This window comes from Toxotes jaculatrix, chromosome 3 (genome assembly GCF_017976425.1).
Source record: "Toxotes jaculatrix isolate fToxJac2 chromosome 3, fToxJac2.pri, whole genome shotgun sequence".
Classification (NCBI taxonomy): Eukaryota; Metazoa; Chordata; class Actinopteri; family Toxotidae; genus Toxotes; species Toxotes jaculatrix.
In genome coordinates, this window is record NC_054396.1 from 2,154,538 (window position 1) to 2,171,940 (window position 17,403).

A 17,403-nucleotide genomic window follows, 5' to 3' on the forward strand; every position below is an offset into this window, starting at 1 on the left:
AGGGTGAAAGCTCACACTAATTTTAGGAGTTTATAACGGCTGGAAAAGGCCTCTTTTTGAAGTCTGTTTTCTCACGAGAATCCTTTGTGTCACAGTTTTAGCTGCTTTGAAGGACGCGTCTCTTGTTTACAGAAAATATGCCTCTCTGTCTCTGCTGTTGCTGTGCCAGTGATATTTTTCTTTCCCAGGTTAATCTGACCTGATTCGAACTGAGCCCGGTCCCTCTTGGCGCTGTCAAAAGGTCCCTGTGTATTTGCAGCAGTGGACATGCTTGAGGAGGACTCCTGGGTGCGATGTCCCTCCCTATAGAGGTTGTTAGAGGAGGGGGCTGCCTGACTGCCTTTCTTTTCCCGGCTGGTGACTCACTGGTTTTGGCAAGGCTGAGCGAACATGCCATATTACCAGATGAGTCACTGTACACTTCCTGACAATTGGAAGCCAGGCTGAAACTGGCACAGTCCCTTATCATGACCACAAAGGAAGCCATGAAGCCTTAAATGTGTTAAGGCCTGAATTCCAGTCACTCTCTTACCTTGAGAGAGGGCACCTGTTCATTTGGCCTTGTGTCAAAAAGGAGCTGCGGGCTGAGGGACACGGCATAGCTGCTCCTGGCCTCTGAAAACCAAACATTTCTAATTCTGGTTACTAATCGTCAAAGTAAAGGGGCTTCAGGCTCTGATAACTCAGTTGCCCACAATTCCACCAAACTGCTGTCTGCCCTTGCAACTTCAAACTTGTCTGCATGCCTCACAGCTGCAGGCCTCACCCTCACAGTCTGGGTCAAATATACATAGGAGCAATATATGAATGAGTTAGTGTCTTCCATCTGAGCCAGCCGCTCACCTGAAAGAGTCTCCACACAAAACAAGATCCAACGCATCCTGGCCATAGGGCAGAGGTAGGAGCTGCTGGATCAGCTGGCAGAGGCCATAGAGCTCAAAACTACTCTATTTTTTTTTTTCAGCCTTGAGGGTGGTTTGGAAAAAGTCCAGGTTTGACCAAGTTTCATCCAAGGTAAGGCAGCATTCTTAGACAATGACTGTCAGTTGAATCTCCTGTGGGAGGGGAATTGTACAGCTTTTCCAGCCTCAGGACACCTGTGGTGAAAGACAAGCATGAAAAGAGAAATAATTTGAGAATTTAAGGCCGTGAAAGCTGATACGGATGCAGGACTGATTTCATCTGTTTTTCAGGATTAGGCCCATGCAGCTTGGTTGTTTGAGCCTGGTGACACATACGTACTTTAGTAGGATTCAGTCTCATTATGTTCGGCATTTAATGTGTTAAATGTTGTCCAGACTGTGTCTGCAGCTTTTATCTGTGATTTGAGCCACAGTTTGAACAGTTTTAACTTTCCCTCTTTGGATTTTCATTTAAATTTCAAGTCAGATCTGGAGCTGACTGAGCTGAGCACCGCTGACCCCAATTCCAGGGTCAGTTTATTTTCAACAGTGCTGTTTAGACTCATGTTTTGTGATTGAAACTGCTGAAAAGGTTGGTTCATCATAGATTCAGAGAAGCTCAGGAAGTTTAGCATTTTAAGTAAAGCTATGGTTCAGTTTTAGACATCTGTTATAGAAATCGTTCTATTATTCTCTATCACAGTTTGTTTTGGTCGTCTGACGGCTGTGGAAACAAATGCATTAGAGAAAGCTGCTCAGATTGCATCTAAAATTCCTGGCCGCTCTCTCTCATTGCTCTCTTTGGTTTTTATATTTCAGCTTAAACAAAAAAAACCTTAAACGCTGTTGAGATGATTCTCACCCAGCAGCTATGCTCTCTGAGGAAATGTCCTCTGGGACGAGGTTCAGACACCTCAGAGCAGTTTAAAAGGAACACAATCCCTGAGCCTGCTCCACTCCTGGTAAACCTCCGGCAATTAAAGGCACATTTGGGTTTAAGTAGGCTGTCTTTGTAATTATTTATGGCTTAAAAATTTTTTTAGTATGTGTATGTTATTTAATGCAGACCTTCTGCTCTCAACAGAGGCTGACATTTATTTCACTCCAGACATTTTTTTTTTTTTTAATTCTGATGATTTCCTGGCCATCCCCTGGCCTTCACTGTGAGGATGTGGTGTTGAAGTGTTACAGTGAGGTCATGTTTAATGCTTCCTTGTCGGTGGCAGCCACCTGTCTGGCTTTAAAAAGGTGACTTTTGTGGTGGCTTCTCCATCGCCATGTTCAGCAAGGTCTTTGTAACCAGCTCCGACAGCGTGGGCGGTATTCTTTTCACCTTGTGAGTCTGTTTGTGTGTGTTACCATAGAAAAATGTGAACCTGAAGACACCCACTGTAACAGGAACTACCATAGAGGTGGTTTTGAGTACTTTGGCAGGTGTCTGTCTGTCTGTGGATAGCATTACAACTGTGCAAGATGCTATCACCAAACTTTACAGGTGTGAAGTTGAGATCAAAATGAAGTTTGAAGATGGGTGTGGTCCGACCCATAAGTACTGAGGACTCATGTAATAATATAGAACCTATGGGTCAGGACATCAGCATGCTGACGGGCGTCACGGCTGCTGCGATCCCATCGCAAGATGGTTTCCAGTGGTTGTAGTGAACAATGCCTGTCTTGTATGAAGAATGGAGGCCCTCACTTGCGTAGCATGAATTAAGAAAACATGACAGGCGTTGCAAATGGCTTAAGCTCACTTCGTAGGGGTTAATTTCTCAGCTATTGGTTCCTGCTATCATCATCTGTTTCCACGTTATGGTTCCTCAAAGGCCATTTGTGTTGTACTTGATTTCATGCTTTAGGCTTTTAGGGAAGGAAGCTGTAAAAATCTGCTCTGTGGACTAACTGCTCATCTTCCTTCAGGTTTGGGCTGATCCTCATGGGAACCATGGAAATATTGGAAATAGCGGGAAAAGGGCAATAAACATCCACAGGTAAGAAACTAAATTTCTCTCTGTTTGTACTTCCAGGAAACATTATGCACAGGAAATGGTGTCCCTAACTCATTTTTACTCTCATATAGTCATTATAATTTTTTGTGATTTTGGGTTTTGGCCGTTGCTGATGTTGTACACCAGAATAGCCAGATGTGTCTAGGGAATGTGTCCTTCAGTTTATCTGAATTACACAGCATTTCATGGGTTTTTGAGTTTCTTTCTCCTGCTGTGTCAGGTCCACTTCCCCCAAAAACCACATCTCATCACACTCAGCAGCTATTTAAAGTGCCAGCGGCAGCTCCCCAATTACTCCTGCCCACGCCAAACCAGAAGCTCAGGCCATGCAAACGGAGGCCTCCCCACTGTGACTTTTATCTGTTTGTTTTCATATTTCCCTTCCCGCGGTCAGCCCTCCTCCCTTCTTCTCTTACTGTTTTTGCCTTCTCTAAGGATTATTGTGTTTTTCCTCCAGCTGAACTTGGTTACATAAACTAAAGCCTGATCCCCCTTCCTTGGTTCTCCTCCCTGTTCGAGTCCTCCTCCTCCTCCTCCTTGTCCCACCGCTCTGCCAGGCTTCTATCTTCTTGGCGCTCCCATAAAGCCCAGTGTTTTGATTACATTATGAAATTTGAGCCAGGAATATTTATTCCCAGGCTGGGGTAGTGTGGAGGACCAGGCTGGAGCATAAGCCAAAGAGAGGGAGGCCAGGAAGCTGTTGTGGTTGAATCAGGCGGATGGTGTTGGTGGGTGAACTGTTTATGTCTTCTCATAACCTCTCTCTGTGGTCCGTGCATCCACCCAGCTGTTTCAAATAAGCAGAATGCCCAGGGTCACATCCTACTGTCAGCAGTTTCTGCACATGAGCCAATCCCCATTTTCCACTGCACGGTGGCAGATTGGCAGACTGGTTGGAGATAGAGTGTATTGGAGACTGACACCAAGTCCTGACTTGCTGAGTTTTACAGCAGGAATACGGTGCAGCATGCAGACTCAATGACAACAGAGGCTGAACAATCATGTCCATGGACTAGAAACGTCCCCAGCTGATACCAAGTCTCTACTAAGTATTGGGGCCCATCTTTGCATACTTTGATGGATCGGTGTTAGATAAAATAATGCAGATAAAAATCTGATCCTGTGTTCTGTCCACCTCAGCCTGCCAGTCTTTAAGACATCTGGGCTCTAAAGTGCAGCATCCTACTGCGTAAGCCGGCGAAAATCAGTGAAGTATTATATGTGTGAGATTCTCTCAGCTCTGATGCTAATAATCATTAACAAAGCTTCTCATTGTCAGTCGATGTTGAGCGTCGCTTTCACTGGTTAAGATGACAAACGTTTTCAGCAGTATATCATCAGCTGTCACTGATTAATGTTAATTCTGTGATAACTTGATGACGGCCTCATTAAACTTGGCTGTTTTCAGTTTGTGTGCTCTCTGCACGCTGCTGTCAGTACATGTCACAAAGATAGTTTGTGAGGGAAGAAGCTCCACAGAGAAACACATCTTCCTCCAAGTGGATCACGTCACGTCTCTGTCAGTGGTGGTGTTCTCTGAATTTAACTTTGTCCTCAATAGTTTAAGATTATAAACTTTCAAGTTCATAACAATAAACTGTGTGACATTAAAGAGTCTACAGCTGTGTTATTTCAGTCTGTCAGACTGCTGTTGCACTGGATGCCATATTTCTTAATTACCATGAACACACACGTTCAACATAGTTTATTTTTGACTCAACCCCACAGTCCTGCTGCCGGAAATGCTCACAGGAGCACCAGATATGGATTAAGCTACTGATCTGAGAACAGTATCACAAAAATAAGACTAATTATTCCCTATTCATTAACGTTTGATAGAAACTACAGTCAGCCAATAAGCAGGCTTCAGTCTTTGACAAAGCCGAGCAGAGTCACTTCAGTTCCAATTAAGTTTCATTGGTGAGTCCAACAGGTTTCAAGGCCATGTTTTTGGACTGATCATGCTCATTTATAGTGGAATTGTACAGCTCGGACTTTGGTTGTACAGAAAATTTGGTGTAAGTGTCACTTTACCAATTTTCATATGATGCAAATTCGGAAAATTTGCAAAAACAAACAAAAAAAAAAAAAACTTTTATGTTCCAAAAGGCTTTTTTAGTAGAACACTGAGCCGGACTTCTGCTCACAGCTGGGGCGTGGTCTTTCCTAAATTGCATGTTTGTGCCTTAATTTCAGTGCCACCATTGGTCCCATTGGGCTCATATTTCTTGGGAAGCATTTGAACATCATTTCCTGTTATTCCAGTAATTTGGTCAAGTGTCATATTTCTAGCTCGTTCCAGCTCACAGCAATTTGAGCTGCGGCATAACGACAAATAAAAATAACAATAAAGTGGCACAAACACAGTCCTACCACAAAGAGGAGGATCTATTTGGATGACAACAATAACAACATTAATAATAACAGTAATAATTATTAAAAAAAAAATAAGTACACAATAGGCAGAGTCAGCATTTTGTTCCAGCTTTTGGGGCGTTTGAAACATCTTAAGAGATTAAAACTACATTAGGACTAAGGACTGACAGACCCATAGAACACTTTGAATTTACTTCATCATCAAGTGCAGTATCATTCTGTCGTTGTTGTAGGATTATTTCTTTTAGAGGTAGACAAGAAAAATCAGGAGAGAACTGGTGACATATTACAAAGGTCTCTGGCCAGATGTTGCAGTGGGACAGGATGATGACATTGTCTGTTAATATGGAGAATATAAATGATATAATGATACATCCATCTAGTATTGTAACAGTCGCCATTATAACAGGTGAAATCCTGACATTGTTCTAAAAATTCAAACTTGTGCTGTGGGTATCTAAGGCAGGACTCCCAGTAACTCCTTGGCCAAGCATTTAACCAGCTTTAGACCACTATGCCATGGGGACACCCCTGCAGCATCTTTTCCATTTCATTTTTTAAAAATCCCTCCCTCCCTCTTCCTGTGTTTTTTAACCCCCCCCTTCAGCCAACTCCACTAATCCTCAGCAATTCACTGCACCAAGCCCATCTAACAGCACACAGTCTGTAAGCTTTGCCAGTTTTCATCATCTCACTGAGTGACCTGAGGCCTGATTGACACGTTGTAGACCTATACGTGCTTTCAGAGTGCAACAAACAGCTGTTGCCAAATGCAAATTTGGTTCGTGTGTAATATACCAAGGCTCAAGGACATCAAGGTCTTCATCCTTCACCACAATTTGTCTTGCAGAAACAGTGGTCTGGCCTGCCCTGCACAGACCTCTGCTGGGAGGGACAGATCAGGGCTATCCAGATTAATGTGCATTTAAGCGTATCAGACAACTTAACTAACACTGACTTGATAAATAATCTGGATTGATACCAAATAAACCATCTTAAATGAGCTCATACTGTGCCCACAGATTAGCTGAAGTCATGGGCTTCATCAGAGGACTGTTTGACTGCAGATCACATACTCAATTTGGTGACGTGTTTGTCAGGTTACCTGTTGGTTCTTGCAGATAATTCTTTGCCATGTGTGGTGTACGCTTGGGTGAATTAGATTTGCAGTGTTTTGTCTATACAGTGTGTAAAGAAGGTATTAGCCTGAGACAGCTCTTGGCAGCTCCATGAGTTGTGTCTACCCAAGAAGGAATAGACACTATAAAGTGGAACTGTTTCCTCAGACTGATCTTAAACGGTGCTGCCAGCAAATGTCAGTGTGCTGAGTGTGACTCAAAGCAGGGTGGGACTTATTAGTGACGACAGTGACGACCATAACCTCTGTCTCAGTGTCAGAGTTGCTGATGTTTCCTGATGTAAACAGGGTTTCGGTTTGTGGGGCATGAGGTGAATGAACACAGTGTAAGTCCATCCATCACTCTATCTGCATTTCACTCTTTATCAAAATCATTAATATTAAAATTCTTCATTAAGAACCTTTTAACTAACCTGAGAAGATAATTGAATCCATGTTTATGAGCCATCCATTTAAGCCAAGTCACAGCCCATCTTGTGAGATTGTGTTTCTGCCCCGTTAATGTGCTCTTGCTTGTTTGATGAATGAATGCTGCTTTTCAGATGCTTCTGTGGAAACGTCTACATTTTCAGCTGTGTGTGTGACAGGGTGTGGTACAACTGAGGCAGACTGTTTTGTAGTCGCGCTGTGAAGTGGTGCTGCTCAACCAAACCAGTTAAAGCTACAGGATGCAAGTTCTGGCAATCAAACTAGCGCTAGCATGAGACTCTAAAGCAAACCACTTCGCTCCTCCAACACGACCTCCTCCTGATCAGTTACTCTCCATTCAGGCCTTCACCTACATGTTCTCCGTCTCAGGTGGAGCTAGAATCAGGAGCCAGACTCATAGCGATGAGGTGACTTTACAATGTGGTTTCAAACAGAGAAGGTGTTTTTCTAAGAGACCTACCTGTGACCAAGTAGGTCATGGTACAAATGTAATCCCCACATGGAGGGATTACTAAATGGAGAGTGTGTTTATTAGGGCTGGCCCTTAAAGGCCGATGAGTCAACGCACCAGTCAAGAAGACACATGAAAATGTGAGTTCTTAGGAAAAGGGTGTGGTGTTGGGGGGGCGCTGAACTGATGCTACATGTGAAGTGAATGATATGTTTCACCTACTTGTAGATAAGGTGTAATGAAGAAAAGACATCAGTTATAATATTGAGTGTTAAAAAGAAAAGTATAGATAAGAAAAAGTATGAACCAATAGACATTCACCTCCAGAGGAGACCACAAGGGATGTAACTACATTTGTAATTGGTACCTCTGTTAGTTAAAGTGTGTCAGTAGTACATCCATAATCACTTGGTGTGCGTGTGTGTGTGTGTGTGTTGTTGCTGCCAGAAGGATGTGGTGATCTCAGTAAGTCACTAAGTGACTGCTAATCATAAATCCATTCCCCAGAGGACTGTAAATCACTGGCAGGCCATTTGTTCCCTGGGACTAAATGTTCCTGATGACAAAAGGGTTGTTTGTAAGAGCAACGTCGGTCTCCGGCTTGTCAGCCACAGACTACAAGAGCTGGTATCTTGTTAAAGAACCTCACTACACGGTGTGTTTGAGTGTCCTTGCCTGAAGCCCTCTTAGTTTTCTCTTTTTTCTCCTTTCAGATGTAAAATTCCTATTGAGCGTTTTTTTTTAAACACTTTTTCTTTGTTTCTTCTCTTTCTGTTTGAGCGAACATGAAAGCGTTAAACAAGTGATGTCATGCCGAGCTCAATTGACCTTGCTTATCTCCTCACAAGACAAGGTGACTTTCCTGGAGTAAAGCAGCTTAAACTCACAGCAAGCAGAACAATATAATCGAATCATGTCATTTATTTGTCCTCTTGTCTTTTTATTTCTTTTTTTCTTTTTTTTTTTTTTTTTGTCTTTGGAGCCACATGAACCACGTCTGAACTTCACATGACTTCAGCCAGTGAGGGAGAGGAATGCACTCACTCATCTCACTGATTGTGTCCTCTCTCTCTCTCTTTTTTTTTTTAATTTAAAGTCACCTACATTTATCTTGGGCTTCCCGGACCAGCAGAGCAGGGTGCAGAATCTCAATCACTGCTTGACCATTTCCATGACATTCACTCACCAACTCAGGCTTTTCAGAAGCCCGAAGCTTTATTTCCATTTAGTTCCATATCCCCCTCTCTAATGCCCTCCACCTCCTCAAAGATGCTCCCGACCTTAAAGATATTCAGGCAGGGATGAGTGCTTTTACTGGGTGGTGAACTGCTTTTGATGTTGGAATCCTGTGGAGGGTGGTGGGGTGGCTGTGAAAAGGTAAAAAAAAAAAAAAAAAAAGTGGGCCATCCCTTTCATATTGTGCCTGGCTTTGAAAGGAACATGCCGAAACAACTGGAGGAGCTTTAACCTTTGTTGATACCTTCAGAAATACACCCTGAAATACAAAAGAACTTTTACTTTAATCTTTGTGATCCACTATCCAAATTTGCCCAAACCCAGGAGAAAAAAAACACAAAGACAACAAAAAAGTACAAAAGACTCTGCAGCATGAAATGTGAATCTGCATGTTAGGCCCTGTTCAGATCTGCCACTAACATCCGTCCCAGGTGATCTGATCACAAGTGAACAGGCCTAAGTTCGTCAGTTCACACTTGCCATTAAAATATGTCTCCATGTGTCCAGGGATCCCTTGTGATTGGATCTCAATTCTCCGCTCTATATGCAAATAAATATGTACATCATTTCAGTTTGCAAAGATCAGATGCTTTGTTGTGTTTAGCCGGAGGCAGCAATGCACTTCCTGTGCCCAGTCTGCCATAAAGTAAAGAAGAAGAAGAAATGAGAACAACCGACACATTTGCGCTCACACTCCTAAACGATTGTGGCCATATGTGGCCCCACACCATCTCTGGATGTGGTCTGATTGACTGGATCTCAAATGCGTATTGGGTGAATTCACACCTGTACTTAGAGTCCACTTGTGATCGGATCACCTCAGATGCATGTCGGTGCCTTAGATGCAGTCCTCAGTTTGGGCCGTGGTCTGCATCGCGCTCTGCTTTTTGCTAGTCAAATGTATTAAAATGAGAGGAGATTCCAGCAGCTGCTCTGCTTTGCTTGTTTGTATTTGACTATTTGTTCAACTGGATTCGAACTGATAACAAATATTAAACATTTAAAATACACAGTGTAGGATGATGATGACAGGTAGATGATAAAAATGTAAGTGGTATTTTTTTATGTGATTCTAGAAGATGTTGCTTAACTTTCAGAGGGAGACCATTCAGAAAATGTCTGCTGTGTCTGTGGTGGGAGGTCTACACTTATCAAATAAAGATTTAGAAATATTAAGTCATCAAACGAATTTCATTAAGGTACACCAGCTTCAATTTCATTTTTTATCAATCAAATTTTGTGTCACTCACCATATCCCATTAGAATTGTGTTTGCAATACAAAAACTTTAACCAAATCCATGAATTCAGATTTTTATTCTGCAACAATACATTTCATTTAATTAAGTAATGGTAAAAGCTCTCCTGAGTGACTTTTCAGAGAACACCTTGTCTCGTATCCTTAGCTCTCTCTCTCGTTTCGCCAGCCGTCCTCTGCCTCTGTTCTCCCTCCCCCCTCTCCATCCATCTGAGACAGACTGAATTAATAGACAGAGTGAGAAAGAGCAAAGACTGAGGGAGACAGAAAGCTAAAGTAGATGGGGAAAGAGACAAAGAGAGGCGGTGCAGGGCAGGAAGACGCGCGGGAACGGATGGAGCAGAGGCTGATGGTGACGCGAGAGAGTGATGAGATGAAGAGAAAGAGTAGATTGAAAGAGACAATGGGCCGATCAGGGATGGAGGCCAGATGATACCCAGACATACAGTTAAACACACATGAGGCCGATCAATAAGGTATGTTCGTCCCAGGGGAGCTGGCCTGACACACACACACAATCACATACCTCGGGGGATGAAAGGACAATACACCCACTTTACACCCACCCCCCACCTCAACGCATACACATTTACATACAGACACCATCAGTGGTCTCCGAGGGTGAGACAGTTGACAGATTAGAAGCTGCCCTTCCTCTTTCTCTTTGTTTTAAACCACTGACCAATCAGAAACACAGAAGCAAAGAGTATCTGAAGCCAGGTGACTGAAATGAATGAGGTTATTAAAGATCACTGTAGAGTTTGGGGCCTTCTGCTGCTGAGCTGAATGGTGGCACTGATCTGTGGGCTAAAACACACAGAGAAGACACTACATGCTGCATTGGCCTCAGAGTAGGAGAAGAATGGGAATCACAGGCTGATTCTGTTATAAAAATCCAGACCTCAATTACAGTGGTGTCATCATGCAGAGAGCGGTGTAATACACAGTGGACGGGATTCAAATCACCACATTACTGTAACTGAAGAGCGACTAATTCTCCCAAATAGACTCTGTCAGAGAATGATTGTGTTTTATAGAGTTTTATGGACAGCTGAGATTAACCGAAGGACTGTATTAATCTGACTGACTGCTGACACCTGTACATGCCTGCAAAATTCCATAATGAGGTAATGGTGGCCAACATGCTGACTCAGCATGTTTCAAAATGTGAAACATCTATGGCCACACTAACTGGCTTTGGATGATTAGCTCATTGGTCTGTGGAAACTCCAACCCGATCACTTCCTCTCTGAAGTGGATGCCAGAGTCGGGGGCCCGGCTCTTTTTGGCCTTGGTGCTCACCAGATGAGTGTAATTTCTGTCTTGATGTTGGCTAGGCTGACATTTTAGAGGTGATTGAACCCTCACAGTACAAGACTTCAAATGAGACTACTCCAGCTTGTTTCAGAACAACGTGAACATCCCAGACAAGGATGGAGCACAGAGTGCAGTTCCCTGAAAATCACCAGAGAACTGGATGACTGGTTGGACTGTTATGTGTAGGCTATATGTCCTGTAGGAGACTGAATAGCAAGTCAGACAGACTGTGGAACGTCTTCAGTTGAAGAAGACTTTCATTCTAGTTGCAGAGAAGACACACCACCGTGTAAGAAGAATTAACAAAGACGTTTGGGAATTGGAGCAGCACTGTAGTGGGACTGTGTGTTTGTGCTAACATGGTGATTAGATGTTTGTGTGTGTGCGCGTGCGTGTGTGTGTGTGTGTGTTTGAGCGTGTAATTACTGGTCTCTAGTTTACTGCCAGCTTGTAGCTTGAGCATCTGTTACCTGACTCTTTCAAAGCCCACAGATCCAAAGGAATGGCGACCAGCAGCCTGTGAAACCAGATACACTTTGTATCCTCATCTGTTGTTTACTAGTCGCACAAACCACCACCTACAACCCAGCATGGGGTGACACAGAAAAACCATCAAACCTTCATGTAGCTGTCAACTGCTGAATGTAGCCGGGGTGTAAACAAAGTATTGGAAAAATAGAGTGGAATTTAAACGGATTTAAACCAGGAATTTACTGTGTAATGTGTGATTGCGTGTGTGGGGCTATATTGTCGACATGTGTAACATCAGTCATGGTTGAACTTGACTCTGAGCTCTGAGATGGACAGCAGAGAGGACTGTTAGTCCTCCAATGTGAATCCCTTAACCACTGGAACACACACACACACACACACATAGAAAGGACAGGGTAAGATAAAGTACAGGGGAGTTGTGGAGCTTTAAACAGGCAATCTAAATATTTTCTTCCTCTTGAGGGTTTCAGACAAAGAAGAAATAAAGACTGTTTTTCTTTGTGGTGTTGGACTGAACCACACCAACACAATGAAACGCTGCTGTGAGAAGCCGTAGCACTCCTTTTAATTTGGTCTTGCAGATTTTGGGACACAGATTTAAACGTGGTCTCAGTCCTTCATATGCAGTCAGTTACAGATCTTATTTTTATAACTTTGGCCATCGTTCCTTTTGGATATGGTGATGCATTTTATTCACCAGCTTTATTTAAGTCAGGCTGTATCCAGATCATGTTGGGTCTAATCAGGTTTGGTCCTGTTGTGCTGCTGCAGGTCTTGGGTCCATGTGTAAATATATCTAATACTCAAGTGGATGTGATCAGTTGGTGTGAATCATCATCACAGCAGATAAATCTCTTTTGGGACCAGACAGTGCTGCTATTTTTGACGCAGATGATTATTAATTGGTGGCACATCACACTGTTGGGTCTCTGTGAGTAAACTGCAGTTTGGTCTTATTGTCCTACCCTTTTGAAAACGTTCAAAGGATGGGCCTTGGAGGGGCAGTTATAATCCATACGAATGTTCCATGGTTTGTCGTGTTTAACTTTTCAGCTTCTGTTAAATTCATGGGACCTCACAGAATCCTGTAGATTTACTCCAAATACTTTCTCAGTTGTGATTTTTGAAGTTTGGCCCTTCATCAGGTGTGTGATTCATTGGTTGTGTATTTGGAGCCTCATCTGTGTCTAATGTTTGACTGCACTGGTTTGAAATATGTCCTGAGAATTCAAGAAAGCCCCAGGATCATTTGCAGCATGTGTTCATGTAAGTGGGTGCTGCTAAATGTTTTACAATGATACATTTTTTAATCTTTGGATCTTTGATATTCTATAGTTCATGTCTCCACTAGTTTTCACTTTATTGAAACCAAATTTTGATTCTTTGTAGTATGGAAATATTTCTATCCAAAAACACAGATGAGATTGGATGCTGAAGATGGTGATGTTTCTTTTTAACTTTTTAAGATATTTTAACTGTATGTTTTCTCAAGAAAGATTATTTCTGTTTCCTTGAGACCTTTTTTTTTTAAAAGAAAAGTTCTAATATTCATTGCATATTTATATAACAAAATGAATGAGATTCTCCTTTATCATTAAATCATTTTGTGTAGATGAGCTTTTCTTCTACTTGAAATGTGAAATCTAAAATATTAAAATTTTATTGGACCTGAGAAACACAAATGACACAGTGAACCTGTGCATATAAAATTTCAACTTAGCAACATGTTGACGCTGTAGGACAAAATCACTGTCAGCTGTAGCAAAGATCAGTGGCACATCAACAGTGTTCATGATGGTCCAGTTTTCCTCCATCATTCTTTGAACAGTATTGTTTTCACTGTCTTGTGTTTGGGGGATGATCAGACCTCCATCATGCCTCCTGTTTCACAGGCCAGTGGAAGGATTTCTCCAGCCCATGTGGGTGCATGAAACTGACCAGAACGTCTCCATCGTCCTCATCATTAAATGATGAATAATAATAAAGTAAAACATCTTTGAATTTATCATATATCTGCAGCAAATATTAGAAATTTCCCATAAAAAGTCTGAAGGAAACTGAAATAATCTTTCTTGTGAAAATATACAATAGAAATATATGAATACTACACAGAACGTGGAATGTTTGAACATGAAAGATTCTTTGTTTGGGTAAAGTAGAGCGCACTGAGGCAGAAATGTTGAAAAATGCCCCCATCTCACAATATCAAGGAAAGTGATGAAAATTCCTGGATCCACCACTTTAACGAGATCCACACCAAAATGAAACGGATTCTTCCCAGACCCACGCCCCATTTCTCCACCAAGATTTAGTGCTTTAGTGCTTAGACGAGCAAAAACACAACATCCCTGGTGGTTATAAGAGATTTTTTTTTTTTTAATAAAATTGCAAAAAAAAAAAAACAACATGTTTTGACATTATCACTATGGACCTTTGAGTGTACAACATGGTAAAGTGTGAAAAAGGTGACAGTGTGTGAAAACTTAGTGAAGTCTCTGTAAGTGAACAGGAGAAAGAGTCTGAGCAGTGCCAGTGTTGGTGTGTGTGTGTTTCATGAACTGTAACTTTAAGAGAGCAGACAGAAACTCCCACTGTGGACAAGAGCAAACAGAGGTGGGATTTGTTGATGGTCTATGGCAGAATAAGGGTGTGGTTGTATTCTGTGGCTGGATGTCTATTGTTGTCTGATTGTGTATTTGTGGGCCAGAAACACACATGCTGCTTGGTGATTGTCCTGGAGGAGTGGAGGTGTACACTCAGCTGAGCGGCTCTGATGTGTGTGTGTGTCTGTCAGTCATTCCTCTGAACTGAGGTGTTAATGAGAACCTCATCTGTGCCACTGCACAGGACTGTGTGTGCTACGTAGCTGGCGTGGTTTGTGTTGTAGAAATTTGTCAAATAGCAAAACTACTGAGCAAACCAAACAAGAATGTAACCACAAGCAGCAAAGTGCAGGTTCCACCCTTTCTGCGCTCAGCAGGAGGAAACAGCTCGGTCATGTGGCTGCTGAAGCCACGAACAGCACAGAGCCAGTTCCAGGCTTTAACCTGAGCACAGTCACTTCATCTGGTTTCATTCAGTTTAAAGAAGCAATGAGAACAATCACACACGTGTTTCATTGTCACAGTGTTTGTAGGAAAAATGATGATTACGACTTTAAGCCATTTTTGCCATTTCTGTTTCAGTCACAGTTGTAAATTTGGTTATTTATTTTATTATTTTTATTTGTTTATTTATTGTTATTTAAAAGTGTGTAACTTGTATTAAGTATAATGTATATTGGTGTGTATGTTCAGGACACGGTGTCACTGAGTTTGATCATTGTTGCTGGAAGACCATGTATCAGATTTGATGCTGATAGGGTCAGAATCTAAAACGTTGTCGTCTTACTGTTTTTTTTTTTTTCTAGAAGACACTGAGATGTACATTTCAATTATCTCAAAGTGATACAGACTCACTGTGTGTGTGTGTGTGTGTGTGTGTGTGTGTGTGTTTGTGTTTTCAAATGGTTTACTTTTTTGGCTGTTAATCACCAAGCCACCGAGCATTCACACATCATTTCCAGTTACTGGGCCTAGTTTCATGTTTCTCGCTCATTCCAGCTCACGGCAAACTGAGCGACCGCATAATACAACAAACGATAATAAAGCAGCACAAACACAACAGGATTCTCCCCCTTCGGGGTTTGAACCGTAATTAAGGACACATCCGCACACCCACACAAACTGTTAATTGCTCCCAGCAAGAGAGTGATGGGGGCTGGAAGGGTGCCTATTGTGTTTTTAATGTAGCTGTCCATCCCTTGTATTGGAGCAGAAGGGGTGAGAGATGCTCACACAGTATCAACCAACCCCCAACACACTCACACCCCTACACACACGTCCTTGCTGTATTTTCCCAGCCTCCCTTTTCCTCCCTGTTGGGGGAGGAGGAGTGAAGGCACTGATTGTGTTTTGCGTGCTGCTGGCTGTTGGGACGACTCATAAATCAAACCCATGACCTGCCCCAGCTCCTAATCACCCCCACCTACAGAAATGCGCCCTTTCCTTATGCTGGCTGAGTTTTGGACTAGTCACACTGGGAATTGACTGGGACCCTCATTACGTGCACACAGAGGGGTGAGGTTCCCCAGTGGCCCTTCCAGGTCGAGCTCTATGAGACCACCACAGCATAGATTCTTCTATCAGTGTGCAGACAGAGAGCTCAGAGAGAGACAGAGAGGTCTCACCTCCTGGGGCTGGGAGGAGTTGGCCTGTCATAACACTGAGTGGGAGGTTCATGTGTGTGTGAGGTTGTGACACACAAACTCTGACACCTCAGCCCTTACCCAGCTTATCAGTGTCCGGGCAGCTGTGTACGTGATGCTGGGTGATCTCACTGATCCCATTACCAACAATGTTGAACCAGTGCACAGGCTTCAGAGCTGTTACTGACCATGTTCATCCCTTCATGGCCACAGTTCACCATCTTCTAATGGCTGCTTCCAGCAGGATAATGCTCAAACTGGTTTCATGAACATGACAGAGAGTTCAGTGAACTTCAGTGTCCTCCCCAGTCTGCAGACCTGAATCCAGTAGAACCCCTTTGGGATGTGGTAGAACAGGAGATTGGCAGCTTAAATGTGCAGCTGATAAATCTGCTGAAATGATGTGATGAATCATGTTAACATGGAGCAGAATCTCAGAGGAAAGTTTCCAACATCTTGTGGAATCAATGACAAGAAGTACTGAGGCTGTTTTTAGAGCAAAGGGAGGAACTACCCAGGATTAGTGTGGTGCTCCTGATAAAGTCCTGGCTGCTCCTCTTGGCTGAGTGCTGTTGTTTACCTACCTGTGTTTCTGCCTCCTGGCTAGATGAAAGCTAAGTGCTGGCAGCAGCCTGCCTCTCAAAGTCAGGTCACTCAGACCTTGTTTAGATGTGAATGATGCTTTGGGTGAATTCAGAGCAGAGGTGGTGGGTGTTGTTCGCCACCCCCGCCTTCCTGTATAATGAGGTGTGTAGGTGTGTGTGTGTGTGTTTCTTTGTGTGGAGAGTCGAGGGTTGGTGACCCTTGTGTCGTCTGGAGCACAATGATGAATGAAACCATTGAGCGAAGGTGTGCGACATGGATTGCTTTTACAGCTCCTCGGATGATGCACAGTTTCACTCAAGTCACCACCACTTGACAGTGGAGGAGAAAATTGGAGTGTTGTCCATGCAGAGGAGCACCACAGCCTGCAGAGGATCTGCAGCCTCAACATGGCAACATATGGCAGTGATGTGCAGCAGAAGTTGGAAAATAATGTGATTATAAAGCACTGATCAGGATCATTTCACACAGCCACTTGAGTTAAGAGCATTCTGAGCAGCTAGCATGTTGGTCAATTATATGGATATAATGTTACAAACACAAATTAGCATTGAAAAGAGTGTGAAGGCGTCTGTATTTTTTTTCAGACATTTCAGTTCCTCAGACCTCTCATTCGATGAATGCACAGTGTTTAATCCGCTGAAAATAACCACCAAAATGTGACCTAACGTCTAACACTGAAGCAATCACCAAAAAAAAACCATATCCCTGTGCAACAAGCAGTCCACACAGTGAGGCTCCTCCACTGTGTGCTGTGTGTGTATCAGAAATAATATAAAGCCCTGTTACCTCTGGTCTGGTTGTTGAAATGCAGCCAAACAACCAAGAAATATGAAATGAAGTCATTCTTCTCATGCAAACATCAGCCTCTGTCAGCTGGTAATGAGCTTTACTGTACAGCATGTGTTTAATTATAATAATTGCAGGATTATCATTTTTGCAGCTAAC

At 42.8% G+C, this 17,403-nt stretch overlaps 1 protein-coding gene across 1 annotated transcript in view; it reads left to right on the forward strand.

Moving 5' to 3' along the window:
- Positions 1 to 17,403, forward strand: part of plxnb1b (plexin b1b) — an 83,265-nt gene that overhangs the window by 18,547 nt on the left and 47,315 nt on the right. Inside the window, exon 2 of the mRNA XM_041033839.1 lies at positions 2,823 to 2,893. The gene's annotated coding sequence lies outside the window, so the exon portion shown is untranslated. The remainder of the gene's footprint in view (positions 1 to 2,822; positions 2,894 to 17,403) is intronic.